The following is a 19133-nucleotide window of genomic DNA, read 5'->3' as shown; positions in this document are numbered from 1 at the left end:
GGAAATAACCCAGATGCCCAACAACAGATGAGTGGTTAAAGAAACTGGTACATATACACAATGGAATACTATGCAGCAATCAGGAGAGATGAAAATTCATGAAATTTTCCTATACATGGATGGACATGGAAACTATTATGCTGGGTGAGATAAATCAGAGAGAGAGATAGACACAGAATAGTGTCACTCATCTATGGGTTTTAAGAAAATAAAAGACATTATTATTATAATACCCAGAGACAATAGATCTGGAAGGATCAGCCCACTATATAAAGATTACCACAGAGAGCGGTGATTCCAGTTAGAGAAATAACTACACTGACAACTATCATGACAATAGTAGTGAGAGAGAGAAATAGAATGCCTGTCTAGAATACAGGTGGGGGGAGGGAGATGGAGGCATTGGTGGTGGGAATGTTGCACTGGTGAAGAGTGGTGTTCTTTTTTATAACTAATATCCAAATACAAACATGTTTGTAATATGGTTCTTAAATAAAGATATTTAAAAAAGAAAACATATTAACCAGGGATATTACTAGAATATTTTGTATTTTCAAATATTTGCAAAATTTTTGCATTTTTTATTTTATATCTTTAAGAGCTACTCCATTTTGTCTACATGTAAAAAGACTTCTAATTACAACATTTTCAGTAAAGTAAAAAATAAATTACTTTCCAGTTTTCAGTATCTGACCTAAAGCTAATACATGTGTTCCCTGATAATTTATGGGGAGAAAATATTTTTGTATAGTACAAAGTAAGAGATGACCCTTTGATATTGTGATCATATAATTTCAAGTCAACTTAACTAAAGAAAAGTACTCAATACTTTAAAATTCAATGTGAGATCTCTCTCTCAATTAATTCCCTAATACTTTATTGTAGAATTTTGTTTTTTAATAGACTCAAGAGAAAACAACAGCAAATATAAACTAACCAAATTGATTATAATACTTAATAATTTCTACTTATCTCTTTTTTATCCAAATATATTTTGATATTTTTGATCAATATTTTTGATGAATAATTTGAAGCATAGAGATGTATATAGAGAAGTATAGAGATGTCAATATACTTGCTATATAGCATTGCAAAATTATCGGCTTACCCACATAAGCAGTTCTTTTTTCTTTTATTATTTTTTATTTTATTTAACTTTTCTTTTATGTTATTTGTGCAATGGGGACATGCCACATGCACTTGGTTGCAGTGCTTGTATAATTTATATTGGTTTTTATTGGGAAGGCATGAAATTTACTTGCAGTGCCTTCAAAAACTTGATTGAAGCATGCTTGAGATAGATCGATTTATTGTGACACTGGGGATACCAAACAGCCGTTAAAAGGTTAGCAGTTATACATGTGGGACAAGGCTGGAGCTTAAACTCAGTCTTACTAGCCTCATCTTTGCTACATAAGACAGGTACTCACCACTAAAATTATCAAATAAAAACACATATCTGATATTTTCCTTATGCATCCCTTCTTTCTATTTCATTCTGATCCCAATTCTGGTGCTGAATATTAAACACCTGCTTAAAAATACTTGGAGAACTCACTTAGAAATTCTAAGAGTGAAGTGAACTTAAGTCTTGTCACTCTTCCAAGTGATAACAGGAAAAAAAGCTATTTGTATAGCACAATCATCTTATTATGTTAATTAATGGCCTGTTAAATTTTAAACCTTCATTTGGCAGATAGTGAAGACAAAATCAAGCAGCATCCACATCCTCCAGAAAATAATCTAAATATAAAGGTAGTCAGGAAAATGCTGAGATGGCATAAAGACTGCTGGTGAAAGCAAAAAGTATTCGATGGCTTCATTTCACAGGTCATATACATATATACTTTATCTCCAGGCACTAGTATAGATAACCAGTGGGAAACCTAATTAACAGTTCTTAGTATAATTCTTCTGGAGTTAATTGAGTTTAAATCAATATAATGAATTAAATCAAGTATCTTTTATTTCTTGAGCTAATTTAGTTAAGATGCTATTTACAATATAAATTATTAACACATGTACTTGCCCTTGTAGAAGTGAAATGAAGGCAACCCTATCAAAGGAAATGGTTTCTTGGGTAATTTTGTTATATGTGAAATTAAATGTCCATCTCTATTGCTAACTGTATATTTATTAACAACAGTTGTTAACACAAACTTGGATAGTGAACGCTTGTGCTATTTGTGGAAGCCCTTATGTAGCTCACATTAACTTTGTCTATGGCTACTTCCTTTATGTGTTTGTTGTTCCAGAATCAGAATGGCCAATGTCTAGAACCTACTGATATTTATATGGACTAGATATGCAGATTCCAGTATCTTTAATACAAAAACCTGATGCCAACAATAGAGACTGTGTGAAAAATAAAACCATATTGGCACTACAGACAATGACTTGGATTGAACAAACTAGTTTGCCTGGAGCCTAGAGTTGGTCTTATGCCAGGACACTTCAGGGGTAGGGTCTCCTTGTATATAGGTCAAGGCTTTTCCTTTCCATGTCCCCCATATTTTGGTGGACCTATGCAAATAATATTTGCCACTCAACACCGTTTTTGTTTTGTTTTGTTTTGTTTTGTTTTTGGGCCACACCCGGCTGTGCTCAGGGGTTACTCCTGGCTGTCTGCTCAGAAATAGCTCCTGGCAGGCACGGGGGACCATATGGGACACCGGGATTCGAACCAACCACCTTTGGTCCTGGATAGGCTGCTTGCGAGGCAAACGCCGCATCTCGCCGCTGTGCTATCTCTCCGGGCTCATCAACACCGTTTTATCCATTGTCACCTTAATAGTTTGGAAGATTATAAAAGATTATATTTTGTCATGATATATGATGATTTTATATATTATTGGAATAGTGCTAAGATTTTGCTCATAGTAGATACTATTCTAAATTTTATTGTTAATATTTCATCATCTTCTAGTATTAGGGTAAGCTTTATAAAATCTTTTAGAAAGAATTCCTGTCTGATCACTTTGAAGAGTGCCCATATTTTGAGGAATAGGGGCATTAATTATTTCTTTAAATTTTTGGGGGGGGGCCACACCGGCGTTGCTCAGGGGTTACTCCTGGCTGTCTGCTCAGAAATAGCTCCTGGCAGGCACAGGGGACCATATGGGACACCGGGATTTGAACCAACCACCTTTGGTCCTGGATCGGCTGCTTGCAAGGCAAACGCCGCTGTGCTATCTCTCCGGGCCCTATTTCTTTAAATTTTTGTAGAAATAGTAAACTCATTTGGAATGGGGCTTTTATTCTTGGGGAGATTTTTTTATTACTGTTTAAGTTTCCTACTCATGATTTCTCTGTTTAACTTACTTCTTTTGGCTCAATCTTGTGTTTGTAATGCTTCTAAAAATTCAAAGCATTTCTTTTAGGACACTCAACTCAAGATTGATGGCATAGAGTTTGCAGTAACTTCATATTTTGTATTTCTAAGTTGAACATTACAATTTATCACCTTTTTTGTCTAACATTATTTAATTGAATGTTCTTTGCTTTTTTTTCTCCATGAGTCTAGGTAAGATTTAATGGATCTTGCTGATTTCTTCAAAGAACCAGCTCCTGGTTTCACTAATCATATTTTTATGTTTTATATCATTTATTTCTACTATATTTTTATTATCTTGTGGAATATAATTATTTGAATTTGTTTATTGACCTTTCTAGTTTTTCTAAAGCTGTGAGGACAAACTATTGATTTCAGTTTTTATTTTTATGTTATGATCCTGACTAGCTATGAACTTTTCCCTTGGTGCTGCTTTTTCTCTATCCCATAGGTTTTTATGGTTTCTCTCTTCTTTAATTTTCTATTTGATCCCATTGTTATTTCATGAATTATTATTTAATCTCCAAATGTTGGATTATTTCCTGATATTTGTTATGTAATTTATTTCTATCTTTGTAGTCTGAAAAGTTGCTGGGTATTATTTCCATTTTTGTGATATTAAGAGTAGTGACACACTATGAGATCTATCCATAGGAAAGTTGCATGTGCACTGAAGAAAAACACATATTTGCAGTTTTGGGGTGAAGGATTTTGAACATAACTTTTAGGCCAATTTTTTTAATTTCCTATTTAGTACTCTTGTTTTTTTATGTTTAGTTTGAGAATGTTTTTAATCTCTGCTTTCACTATAAGTGACATCCACAATATGGTTGAAAGCTCTTTTCAGTCAATACTCCTATGTGTAGATTTTCACAGTATAAATCTAGATTAATCTAATTACCTTTGCCCTGATTGTGAATTTTTTCTTTTTGCTGCTGTAATAAATCTGTGCTGTTGTTTCTTGTTTCGTATTATTTTGATTGTGCAATATGCTATTTAGCTGGAAAATTATGGGCTTCTTAGATCAATACTTACATATTTTTAGGTTATAAAAAATTCTTACCAATTATTTCTTAAAATAGTCTTTGTTACCCTCTTCCTCTATCTTCTAAGTCTAAAATCCATGTGATTCTAAATTTGTACCTCTTAGTGTTATAAATATTGCCCCTTTTGCTCTCTTAATTTTTTATTTAATATGGTTGTTTATTTTTATTGAAATCATTGTGAGGTTTCAGACATACAATATTACTTAGAAAGACACTCATCGCAATATAGGCTTACATTTAAAAAAAAGCAAAACGTGAAATCAAAAACCTAACACACACCTTAAATATCTGGAGAACAAATAATACATGAATCCAAAGACTAGTAGAAGAAATATAATAATAAATATTAGTTACCAATGATTAGTTACCAATGATATAGAAACCAAGACAAAAAAATAATTAATAAAACTATGTGCAAGTTCTTCAAAAGAATGAACACCAACAGAAGACAAAACATTGACTCAACTCATGAGGGAAAAATAAAAGAGGAAGTACTTAAATAAAGAGACTCAGAAACAAAAGGGGAGGGGCCAGAAAGATAGCACAGCTGTAATGTGTTTGCCTTGCATGCAGCCAGCAGTTTAGGTGGTTCAAATTGAAGCATCACATATGGTCCCACATGCCTGACAAGAATTTCTGAGCAGAGAACAGGAGTAACCCCTGAGCACAGCGGGGTGTGGTCCAAAAACCAAAAAAAAAAAAAAAGGAAAAGAAACAAGCAAAAGGGAAAGGAAATTGCAACAGAACCCTCAGTAATATGTTATGAAAATTTATTTTGAAAAACTCTGTTTACATATATCTGTATGTAAATATTAACATATTTGCATACCCTATAAATGTTTATGTATATTTATACATATTCACAGAAATATGTACTCTCACAAAACTAAACAAAGAGAAAGTCTTACTGCAATAAAATCCTTATTGATCAAACATTAATCAAAAAGGAATGCTCCCTAGGAACTTATAGGAAGCTAATACATTTATACACTGAGCTGGCAGGCATACTAAAAAAAAAACTTTTTACCACTCTCCTTGAATAAAATTATTTAAAAAATAGTCAACAAAATCTGTATAAACCAAATACACCAGCACATCAAAAAAGTCATACATCATGATCAATTGTGATTTACATCAGGGATGCAAGGATGGTTCAACTTAAGCATATAACTGAGCATCATATATCACATGCATATAAGGAGAGATTAAACCAGATGATCATATTAATCAATAAGGAGAAAAATTTGGAAAAGATCCAAAAATATTCAAAAATTGAAAAAGATCTCCAATATCAATTCATGATTTAAAAAAATACTCTCAATAATATAGGGGTAGAAGAATGCTTCCTCAACATAGTAACATCTATAGTAACCAAAAGCAATATCATTATTAATGGTGAATAACTAAAAGCATTCCCACTGAGATTAGGCAAAATTCAACAATATCCAATATCTCCACTTTTATTCAACAATTTTTAGAAGTTCTATAAACAGCAATCATCCAATAAAAAATTAAAATAATACAAATTGAAAAGAGGAAGTCAATTTATCTTTATCTGCAGATGTTATGAAGATATAAATTGTATGTTCAATAAAGGTCCACAAAGTAAGTTCTTAGAAACAATAAACCAATACCACAAAGGAAACGACTAACAAGTCAATATGTTAGTTGCATTTCTATATACAAATAATAAATAAATATAATAAATAATATAACAAATAATAGATATAAAAATAATAAATTCAAGGAGAAAGCAATAATAGTCTATCTCATGTATAATGGTACCCCAAAAATCAAGATAAAAGAGGTAACATATATATACCACAAAATCTTCAAAAGAGAAAAGAATACTTTAGAAAATATAAAAAGATGCCATGCTTGTGGATAGGAAGAATCAGCATTGTTAAAGTGATCATTCATCCTAAACTTCTATAGAGATTCAAAGCAATACCTACACAAATTCAGACAGCATTCATCAAGAATTTTGAACAGTCTATTTTAAAGTATGGTAGAATCCTCAAAGATCCTGGATAGCCATACTGAAAAATAGAAAACTTATAGATATCTAATAACCTAATAATGGCTATACTACAAAACCATGGTGATTAAAATAGTACAGTGACAGGAATAAAGATAGACTCTACAACCAATGGGCCAGATTAGAAAATCTAAGATCAAACCCCCGTTTATGGACAGCTAACTTTTGTCAAAGTAACTGAGCATAAAATGGAATAAAGACAGCCTCTTCCACAAATGGTATTTGGAAATTTTGATAACCACCTATAAGAACTTAAAGCATCCATAACTCACACCTTTAAAAAAAAGTCAACTCAAAGTAGATTAAAACCCTTGATATTCCTAATCAGATGGATATTGGGAGAATAGCTTCCATCAACCAGTGGACAGTCATTATATCCTGATCACTATTTCTTTTGAGGTGCAGAAACTTCTTAATTTAATGTAGTTCCATTTGTGAGTCTTTGCTCCCACTTTAGTGAGTCATGTTTCATCCTTAAAGATGTGTTTAGCTTCAATTATATGGAGAGTACTGCCTATGTTTTTCTCTATTACTTTATGGTTTTAGGCGTGATATCAAGTTCTTTAATTTATTTTTATTTGATTTTTGTTCAAAGTGTTAAAGGAAACTGAATTTACTTATTTTTTTGTATGACAGACCAGTTTTTCCAACACCACTTGCTCCATTTATATTTCTTTCTCTTTTATCAAAAATTAGTAGACCATATACCGCAAAGTCTAACTCAAGATTTTCAAGAGTTTAGATTTATTCCAATATCATGCTGTTTTAATTACTACCACTGTATAGTACAGTTTGAAGTTGAGGAAAGAGATGCTGCCCATCTCCTTTTTCTCAATAATTTCTTTGGCTTTCATGAAGATTGATTGTTACATATAAATTTCAGGAGTGTTTGTCTATTCTGAGGTACTTGATTTTCTGTCTCTTTAATTGGTGCATTTAGTTACTTGATATTGGGAAAGAGTATTGTCACAGAATTAAGTGCCATCTTTTTTATATAAGTGTGGTGTGTCTGTGGGTGTTGAAATTTTTTAAACTAGCCTACTAGATTCTGCTTTTAAATTTGGTTTTGTGACTATAAAGTTTCTGAGGTATTTTTATCTGTTTGTTTGGTTTGGTTTGGTTTTGGTTTTTCGGCCACACCCGATGACACTCAGAGGCCACTCCTGGATATGCACTCAGAAATCGCTCCTGGCTTGGGGAATCATATGGAAAGCCAGGGGATCAAACCACAGTCTGTCCTAGGCTAGCATGCACAAGACAGACACCTTACGGCCTGCACCACCACTCCGACCCATCGTATTTTTATCTGTAAGGCTGTGTATCTTTACACATATCCTTTAAATATGAATGAGAGTCTGGATGAGTAAAGTTTTCTTGGTGAGGCATTAGGTTTTTAGGTGTTTTTTTTTTTCACTATATTCTACTATTGCCTTTAGTCCAAGAAGGTTTCTTTGGTAAATCTGATTTAAATATTTTTATCCCTCCTCCCATCCCACCACACTTGTCCCACTCTGCTGTAAATTTTTAGAATGCTCCTTTGCATGTGATTTGCTTCTTTAATTTTGCTGCTTTCAGTATTCTATCACTATCTGTGGCTTTCATCATTCTGATTAGGATATGTCTTGGGGTATTTTTTTTTTTTTTGGAGATCTTTTAACTGGTACCAATTGGGCTCCAGAAAATGAGTGTATGTGCTCTCCAGTTCTGGAGACTTCCCAGTTTTTTTGACTATTGCCTTTTCATAGGGTTGTCTTCTTGGCCTTTGGGTTGCTAAAGACTCTTCTGTTCCAAAGGTGAATATTTTTTAATAATCAAGGTATATGTACAATAGGAAGAAATCACACTTCTAAACAATATATACCCAATAAGGAAAGAGCAAAATATTTAAAACAATTGTTGACAAATCTGAAAGAAGACATCAATAGCAAGAAAACAATAGTGGGAGACCTCAACACCACTCTGTCACCACTCGATAGGTCAACCAGGCTGAAATCTAACAAGAATATATTAGCTATGAAAGGAGAAGTGGAGGAAAGTGGCCTAGTAGATATATATAGGGCTCTCCACCCCCAGAAAGCTGATACACATTCTTCTCCAAATCACATGAGTCATTCTCCAGACCACATTGCTGGTCCATAAAACATACCATAAAATGAAGAGGAGAGAAATTCTATGAACTACCTTCTCAGATAACTATACACTGAAATTAGAAGTGAATTACAAAAAGGCATGGAGGAAAAAATTTTAACAGTGGAAATTAAACAGCTCACTACTGAACAAACAGTGGGTCTGAGAGAAAATAAAAGAGGAAATCAAAAGATTATTGGAAACAAATTAAAATTAAAATACAAATTACCAAAATTTGTGGGACACAACAAAAGTGGTACTAAGAGGAAATTTATAGCTTTGCAAACATACATCAAGAAAGAAGAAGGGGCCATCATAAATAATTTAATGACACAGCATATAAAATTAGAGTTATCAACAAAACGAATCAAAAATAGGTATGCAGAAGAAAATAATAAAGCTTAAATCTTTATTCATATTTAATTTTATATTTATAAAGTATAAATTTTTGGATTTATAAATTATAAATCCAAAAATAATCTAAAAGATCAATGAAAGCAAAAGTTGGTTTTTTTTGAGGGACCACATCCGATGATGTTCAGGGGTTACTCCTAGCTATGCACTCAGAAATTGCTCCTGGATTGGGAGACCATATGGGATGCCAGGAGATCGAACTGTGATCCATACTAAGTCAGCTGCATGCAAGGCAAATGCCCTACTGCTGCGCCACCACTCTGGCCCCAAAAGTTGGTTCTTTTTTTTTTTTATAAAATCTTTATTTAAGCACCATGATTATAGTTGGGTTTCAGTCATAAACAGAACACCCCACTTCACCAGTGCAACATTCCCACCACCAATGTCCCCCTCTCTCCTTCCCAACCCTGCTCTGTATTTAAAACAGACATTTTACTTCTCTCACTCATTTAGATAGTCGTGATAGTTGTTAGTGTGGTTAATTCCCTAACTGCACTCACTACTCTTTGTGGTGAGCTTCATATTGTGTGCCGGAGGAGTAAGTAGCTTAGGTGACCTCGCTCTCTGCATGTCTCAAGCCTCCCCCACTTTGCACCCTGAATCCACCCTATAAGCTCTCCCAGCTCCTTACACCCTGACTTTGGAATCCCCCAAACTTCTTATGCAATGAGCTAGTCATTGGCTTCTCCACACTATTCAACTCCCATTGCACCCCCAGATTTAGGACAGAGACCCTATTTTCTTTTCCCATCCAGTTTTTAGGTTTTCCCTCCACCTGCCAAAGGTCTTGCCTCTCTCTTTGCTTTCATGAGCTCTTCTTCCCACCCCAAAAACTGGCATCCCCCTTATCCCTTACCAATTTTGACTTTCTATATAGAAAGAGATGCTTTTCTCTCTAAAGGGTGAGGGGCCAAAATAGGAGGAGAAAGTCTTGGAGAATTGCAGAAGCAGGTAAAAAAGCAAACCTACCACTCCTCTTGTTTTACCTTCAATAAAGAAAAAATTGGTTCTTTAAATAAAAATAAACAAGATTAATAAACCACTAACAAAACTCATAAAGAAAGGGAGAGAAACTTAACTGGATTAAAAATTAAAAGAGAGAAATCACTACATATATTAAAGAGGATAATCAAAGACTACTTTGAAAAATTCTATGTCACAAAACATGAGAAACTTAAAGAAATGAAAAAATTCTTGGACTCTGTAATCTTCCACTATTGAATCAGGATGATATAGCATATCTAAACAGACACATCCCTATTGAGAAAATTAAAATGGTGATAAAAAGTTTTCTCAAAAACCAAAGTCCAGGCCCATTAAAACCACTAACAAATTCTTTCAAACCTTTCAAGAGGATCTACTATCAATCCTTTTCAGGCTCTTACAGAAAATTGAAGAAACAGAAACACTTGCAAATAGTTTTTATGAAGCTAACATCACCCTGAAACTTAAACCAGACAGAAAAACTGCAAAAAATAAAACTACAGACCAATATCCCTGATGAACACAGATGCAAAGTGCCTCAACAAAATCCTAGCAAATAGGACCCAAAGCCTCATCAAGAACATCATACACCATGACCAAGTAGTATCATTCTATTTCAAAAATGCAAGGATTGTATGTATTTAACATACAAAAATCAATCAACATAACAGACCATGTCAACAAAAGAAAAATTAAAACCATATAATCATATCAATAGATGAGAGAAAGAATTTGGGTCCAAAACCCATTAATGATAAAAAAAAAAATCACTCAACAAAGTGGGAATGGAAGGAACTTTTCTCAATATAGTCAAGACCATTTATCACAAGCCCATATCAAAGATTATGCTCAATGGGGACGAAATAAAAGCCTTTCTTCTAAAATCTGGTACAAGGCAAGGCTACCACCTCTCATCACTCCTATTTAACCTAGTACTGGAAGTATTTACCATAGCAATTAGGCAAGAAAAAGATATCAAGGGCATCCAGATAGGAAAGTAAGAAGTCAAGCTCTCACTGTTTGCAGATTACATGATACTATATTTAGAAAACCATAAAATATTTATCAAAAGCTTCTAAAAAACCATATAGCAAAGTAGCAGGCTACAAAATTAACAAGGACAAATAATTCCCTTCTTTTATACAAATAATAATAGAGAAGAAATGAACATTTTTTTTAAAAAAATCTCATTCATACTAGAGCCACACAAACTCAAATACCTTGGAGTCAATAACTAAATAAGTGAAAGACCTATACAAAAAAACCCTACAAAATACTGCTTCAATAAATAAAAGAGAGGGGCTGGAGAGATAGCATGGAAGTAAGGCGTTTGCCTTGCATGCAGAAGGATGGTGGTTCAAATCCCGGCACCCCATATGGTCCCCCAAGCCTGCCAGGAGCTATTTCTGAGCGTAGAGCCAGGAGTAACCCCTGAGCACTGCCGGGTGTGACACCCCCCCCCAAAAAAAAAGGAAATAAAAGAGGACACAAAGAAATGAGACACATACCCTGTTCATAGATTGGGAAGATTAACATCATTAAAATGGCAATACTCCCCAAAGCACTATACAAATTTAATGCAATTCCTCTAAGGATACCCATGACATTCTTCAAAGAAGTGGATTTAACTCTCCTTAAATTCATTTGGAACAATAAACACCCACAAATAGCTAAAGCATCCCATAGAAAAAAAGATTAGAGGTATCACTTTCCCCTAATTTAAATTTTATTACAAAGCAATGGTCGTTAAAACAACATGGTATTATGCATGGAATAATTCAGTTAAAACAGCATGGAATAATTTCAGAACCTAAGATCAAGGAAATAGATTGAATATTCAGAGAATGACTCCAAACATACTATTAATTAAACTTGGATAAAGGGGCAAGAAATGCAAATGGAGCAAGGAAAGCCTCTTCAACAAGTAGTGTTGGGACAACTGGTCAGCCACATACAAAAAAAACAAACTTGGACCTCTATCGAAAACCATTCTCAAAGGTCAAATCTATATTAATTATAGAGTTTTATATCAGACCCAGAACCATAAGATATGCAGAAGAACACATACTTAAAACACTCAATGACACTGAGACTAAAGGAAACTTCAAGGAGGAAAACCACTAAACACCACTGCCCAAACATGTGAAAGCAGAGTTAAACAGATGGGAGTACATTAAACTGAGAAGCTTCTGCACCTTAAAGGAAATAATGACTAGGATACAAAGACCACCCATGGAATGGGAGAATCTATTCATCCAATACCTATCAGATAAGGGGCTAATATCTAAGATATACAAAGTACTGACAGAACTTAACAAGAAAAATATCATATGACCCTATTCAAATATAAAAGAAGAAATAAATAAACATTTCCTCAGGAAAAAAATACAGGTTCCAAAAAGGTACATGAAAAAAATGCTCCACATCACTAATCAGGGCAATGAAAATCAAAAGAGCAATGAGGTATCTTTCTTGTTCACAAAGAACAGGAACAACTAGTGCTGGTGGGAATAAGGGGAAAAAGAAACTCTCATTCATAGCTGATGAGAATATCATTCCAAACTTTATGGAAAACAATATGGAGATTCCTTCAAAAACTGGAAATTGAGCTCCCATATGATCCAGCTATACCACTCAGAGCAATATACCCTAGGACAGCATTTTTCAACCACTGTACCATGGCATGTTAATGTGCTGTGAGATATTGTCTGCTGTACCATGGGAAAAATTTCATTTTCAATTTCAAATAGATCAATCTATTTGTGAGCTGAAGCCGTATGTCACAAACTATAAATGGCTCCGGTGTCACTGTTACACTGACAGGAGGAGATATCACAGTAGATCGTCTATGTGCAGAAGAGTGCAATGGATCTGAACTCTGGAGGATTATCGCAGACACAACACAGAAGAGCGCTGAGTGATGGATCTGGAGGATACATGAGAAGAAGAGCACTGACTGACAGATATGGATGGAGACATGCACAAAAGAGTGCTGAGTGTGAAGTACAGTGGCTATCTGGAGGAGACAAGCACAGTAAGTACTGAGTGACAGTGAGACAGGAACAGATACTGAAGTGGTGAACAAGTTTTTGAAAAGGAAAGAACTGAACTCTGAACAAAATTCGGAGCCAGATGAGAGCCCAAGTATGAGTGGGGATCAAAAGAAAGCAAAAAAGTTTAGCTCAAGCAAATTCTCTGGCACAAGGCAATATAGTGAAAGCTATATTTTATTTGAATTTACTTTCACCAGAGATACAAAGAAACCAACTCCACTGTGAGTGGTGTATGGTAAAAAGCTATCTAACAGTGCTATGGTTCCAAGTAAACTTAAATGCCATCTCCAAACGAAACACCCTTCGCTTCAAAACAAGAATGTGGACTTTTTTGTTTGCCTGCATGAAAACACGGAGAAACAGGCAACTTTCATGAGAAAAAACCACAAAGGTAAATGAAAGACCTCTTAAAGCTAGCTACCAACTTGCTGAGCTTATAGCCAAGTCAAAAAAGTCACATACTGGGGCAGAGACATTAATACTTCCTGCCTGCAAGGCTATTATAGAGGAGATGCTCGGACTTGAAGCAGCTAAGGAAATGGCCAAAGACCCTCTTTCAAACAACACAATTTCCAGACATATTAATGACATGTCTGCAGACTTTGAAAGTTTGGTTTTGGAAACTACACTAGTACCAGCTAAAAGAGATCCAAAAAAACAACACCCCAAGACACATCCTAGTTACAATGATGAATCCCACAGATAGAGATAGAATACTGAAAGCAAGATCAAAAAGGGAAATTACATTCAAAAGAGTATCCTTAAGATTTACAGCAGCTATGTCACAAGAAAATCTCAAGGTCAGAAGACAGTGATGGGATATTATGACAAGACTGAATGAAATGGAGGCTTCACCTAGAATACTGCACCCACACCGACTCAATTTCAGGTTTGAAGGAAGAATGCATAGCTTCAAGGAGAAGCAACAGCTCAGAAACTTTACAGATGCAAAACCAGACTTAAAGGAAAAACTCAAAGGTCTACTTTAAAACAAGACAGATCAACAGACACACCAAACTTCTACACAAAGATGATTTTAAATTTCATGACAATCATCTCCCTCAATGTCAATGGACTAAATGCACCAATTAAGAGATACAGAGTGGCTAAATGGATCAAAAAGATGAATCCAACCTTCTGCTGCCTACAAGAAACACACCTGAACAGTCAGAACAAACACAGACTCAAAATCAAAGGCTGGGGGCCGGGTAGGTGGCGCTGGAGGTAAGGTGTCTGCCTTGCAAGCGCTAGCCAAGGAAGGACGGCGGTTAGATCCCCCGGCGTCCCATATGGTCCCCCCAAGCCAGGGGCAATTTCTGAGCACATAGCCAGGAGTAACCCCTGAGCGTCAAACGGGTGTGGCCCAAAAACCCAAAAAAAAAAAAAAAAATCAAAGGCTGGAGGAAAAATCATCCAAGCAAACAACACCCTTAAAAAAGCTGGGGTGGTCCAGGACATCCTTAATACCGCTGGGCCACCAAGTGCCAGCTCTAATATGATATCTTGACAACAAAGAAAATGGGAACAACTTGACCTAAGAACAGGTTATCCTACCTCACCAGCTAATGATAAGACAAAATCAGAAGACTTGTCACCCTTTGGTCAGTCCAAAAGCCAAGACCGTGATTTACAGATGACTGGCTGCTAGAACCATGACTGGACTGAATATATCTTGAGACCAATAAAAAAGCCCTAGTCTAGGGTTTGAAATACAACCCGCACAACAACCATGATCCCCAGTTCCAAAGGTCCGGCAGAGACAATCACAACGGAATGGGGCTTCTGGAAACACAATGAAAGATGCTATCCTAGGTTCCATCCCAGGATCAGTACAAAGACCAAGACCACCAACCACAGAAGATGAATTAAAATGACACTAAGGGAACAGAACTTCTAGAACCACAAAGAAAGACTTCATCATTAGTCCCACTCCTGGGCCTGTGCAGATACTGAGATCTCTAGATACAGAGGTCTTATCTCATCACCCAGGACGGAGCAGAAGTTTTCCAAACACCACGGAAAGCACCACCAGTGAACGAAGTCTATAGTTAATCCCGTGACAATATACCCCAAAGGTGGAGAAACCCCATAGCGCTTAGGCCAAGTGAATTCCTTTTCGAATGACCCCAATATTTACTGTGCCAGTGCAGGAGGAAAAAAAAGGCAAAAGCACAAAACATTTTTTATCTTTTATGTATTATTTTTTTCTTCATTTATTATTATTATTTTTAATATAAATTTTTATTTTGATCATAGTGGCTTACATATTGTTGACAATAATATTTTTATTTTTTTTATTTACCTATCTTCTTTTTTGTCGATTTCTTTGTTTTGGTGTGGTTATTGAAGTTGTTGTCCCCATTTATATTTATATTTTTTTTCTTTTCTTTTCTTTCTTTAGGTGCTCCGCCATATTTTTTAACTCAAGACCATGGCTTTTTTTGTGGTGCCTATCGTTATCACTGGAGTGCTCACTGGATATTTGACAATTCTTTTTGTACTGTTGGGGTGTTTCACCTTATTTTTCTCCTTCATCTCTCAAACCGACGATGAGAGCTTCTAGAAGGATTCCGCCCATTTTCAGCATATTAGACTTTTACCCCAGTTTACTACTTTTCTCTTCTTCAAATAAAATAACATAACTTGAACTATGTAGTCCTTCCTCCCAGTTAGAGGGGAAAATAAGGGAGGCACCAAGACCAAGACTTCTAAGTAATAAGCTAGGTACAGAGGGGACCACATATTCTCGCAGCCCCGGGAGTGAGGGAGGAGGATATGGGAGGTAGGACGAACACAGAGGGGTAGAGAGGACAAATCTGTGATGGGAACCCCCCTGATTTTATGTAAATATGTACCCATAATATTATTGTCAACAATATGTAAACCACTATGATCAAAATAAAAATTATATTAAAAAAAAAGCTGGGGTGGCCATATTAATATTAGACGACACAAACTTTAGACTCAGAAAAGTTGTAAGGGACAAAAATGGACACTTCATACTAATAGAGGGATATATGCAACAGGAATAAATAGCACTACAAACATATACCCACCCAATGAGAGGCCAGCATAACATTCAATACAATTATTGACAAATTTGAAAGATAATATCAACAATAACACAATAATTGTGGGAGACCTCAACACGGTCCTGTCAACACTTGATAGGTCAACCAGACTGAAACCCAACAAAAATATACTAGACCTGAACAAAGAAATGAAAGAAAGCAGACTAGTAGATATATATAGGACACTCCATCCCAAAAAATCCTGGATATACATTCTTCTCCAGTGTACCTGGGTTATTCTCCAGGATAGACCACATGCTGGCACATAAAACATACCTCCATAAAATCAAGAGGATAGAAATTTTGCAGGCTACCTTCACTGGCCACAAGGCCCTGAAATTAGATGTGAACTACAAAGGAACACAGAAGAAAAACCTTAACACCTGGAAATTAAACAGCCTACTACTGAACAACCAGTGGGTCCGAGATGAAATCAAAGAGAAATCAAAACTTTCCTGGAAACAAATGACAATGAAGACACAAACTATCAGAATCAATGGGACACAGCAAAAGCAGTACTGAGAGGAAAATTTATACCTTTGCCAGCACATATCAGGAAGGAAGAAGGGGCATAGCTTGATGAATAGCTTTATGACTCAGCTTATAAAATTAGAAAATGATCAACAAAAGGAACCAAAAATAGGGAGACTGAAAGAAATAACAAAGCTCAGAGCATAAATCAATGAAGTGGAATCCAAAAAACAAACCAAAAGATCAATGAAATCAGAAGTTGGTTCTTTGAAAAAATAAACAATATTGATAGAACACTGGCAAAACTCACAAAGAAAGGGAGGGAGAGAAAATTGATAACCCATATCAGAAATGAAAAGGGGGAGATCACTACGGATATTGCAGAGATTCAAAGGGTATTCAGAGACTACTTTGAGAAACTCTATGCCACTAAATATGAGAACCTGGTAGAAATGGATAAATTCTTGAACTCTTATTACCTCCCACGGTTGAATAAAGAGGATGTAGCATATCTAAACACCCCATCACTATTGAGGAAATTATATTGGTAATCAAAAGTCTGCCCAAAAACAAAAGCCTAGGCCCAGATGAATTCACTAATAAGTTCTTTCAAACCTTTCAAGAGGAACTACTAGAAATCCTGGCCAGACTCTTTCATGAAATTGAACAAATGGGAACACTTCCAAATAGCTTTTATGAAGCCAACATCACCTTGATACCGAAACCAGATAGAGATGTTGCCAAAAAAAGAAAATTACAAACCAATATCCCTGATAAACACAGATGCAAAGATCCTCAACAAAATCCTTGCAAATAGGATCCAATGCCTCATCAAGAATATCATTCACTACAATCAAGTAGGTTTCATCCCAGGAATGCAAGGATGGTTTAACATCTGTAAATCTATCAACATAATGTACAACATCAACAACAAGAAAAATAAAAATCACGTGATCATATCAATAGATGAACAGAAAGCATTTGATAAGGTCCAACACCCATTCTTGATAAAAACTCTCAGCAAGATGGGAATGAAATAAACCTTTCTCAATATATTTAAAGCCATCTACCATAAGCCAATGGCAAATATTATGCTCAATGGAGAAAAACTAAAAGCCTTTTCTTTAAATTCTGGTACAAGACAAGGCTGTCCTCTCTCACCACTCAGAAGAGATGAAGTCATAAAATTTTCCTATACATGGATGTACATGGAATCAATTATGCTGAGTGAAATCAGCTGGGGGGATAGATAGACATAGAATAGTCTCACTCATCTATGGGTTTTAAAAAAAAATAAAAGATATTTTTGCAATAATTCTCAGAGACAAAAGAGAGGAGGGCTGTAAGGTCCAGCTCACAACATGAAGCTCATCACAAGAGTGTTGAATTCAGGGCCTGGAGAGATAGCACAGCAGTGTTTGCCTTGCAAGCAGCCTATCCAGGATCAAAGGTGGTTGGTTCGAATCCCGGTATCCCATATGGTCCCCCGTGCCTGCCAGGAGTTATTTCTGAGCAGACAGCCAGGAGTAACCCCTGAGCACTGCCGGGTGTGGCCCAAAAACCAAAAAAAAAAAAAGAGTGTAGAATGCAATTAGAGAAATAACTACATTGATAACTATCATAACAATGTGAATGAATGAGGGAAGTAGAAAGCCTGTCTAGAGTAAAGGCGGGGGTAGGGGAGGAGAGAAATTTGGGACATTGGTGATGGAAATATTGGTGAAGGGGGGTGTTCTTTACATGACTAAAACCCAACTACAATCATACTTGTAATAAAGGTGTTTATAAAATGATATTAATTTAAAAAATTAACAAATAAAAACTAAGGATAGAGAGAGACTGAGAGCTGTTGACATAGAGCTACGTGTCTTTCTTCGATTCCTGCCAGAATATCAGCTTTGTATTCAGCCAAACAGGCCCAGGTTTTGCACTGAGTAAGTGAACAGAAATATGAACAATTATCAAATACATTATTAAAATGTGCCTTTGCACAAAAAAGGTTGAAGAACACTGCCCTAGGAACTCACAATATAATACAAAAATGCCCTCTGCACACTTATGTTCATTGCAATTCTATTTACAATAACCATAATCTGGAAACCATCCAGATTCCCAACAATAGATGAGTGGCTAAAGAAACTGCAATACATATACACAATGGTATACTATGCAGTCATCAGGGAAAATTAAGTCATGAATTTTTTCTATACGTGGATGGGTATGGAAACTAATATGCTAAGTGAAGTAAGTCAGAGGGAGAGAGATCTGTGGAATTTGAGAAATTAAAAGACAATCTGGTACTAATACCCAGAGACCATAGAGATGAGGGCTGGAAGGATCAGTCATGATATGAATATTACCACAAAGAGTGATGAGTGCAGTTAGAGAAATAACTACATTAACAACTATCATGACAATGGTAGTGAGTGAGAGAAGTTTAATGCCTGTCTCAAAGACAAGAAGGAGTTGAAGAAGGAGGGAAATGGGAGCATTGGTGGTGAAAAGGTTGCACTGGTGAAGGGTAGTGTATATTTTATGACTGAAACCCAAGTATAATCATGTTTGTAACCATGGTGCTTAAATAAATAAATATATTAT

This window comes from Suncus etruscus, chromosome 3, assembly GCF_024139225.1.
Source record: "Suncus etruscus isolate mSunEtr1 chromosome 3, mSunEtr1.pri.cur, whole genome shotgun sequence".
NCBI classification, from domain to species: Eukaryota; Metazoa; Chordata; class Mammalia; order Eulipotyphla; family Soricidae; genus Suncus; species Suncus etruscus.
Note: the sequence above shows the minus strand (reverse complement) of the source record.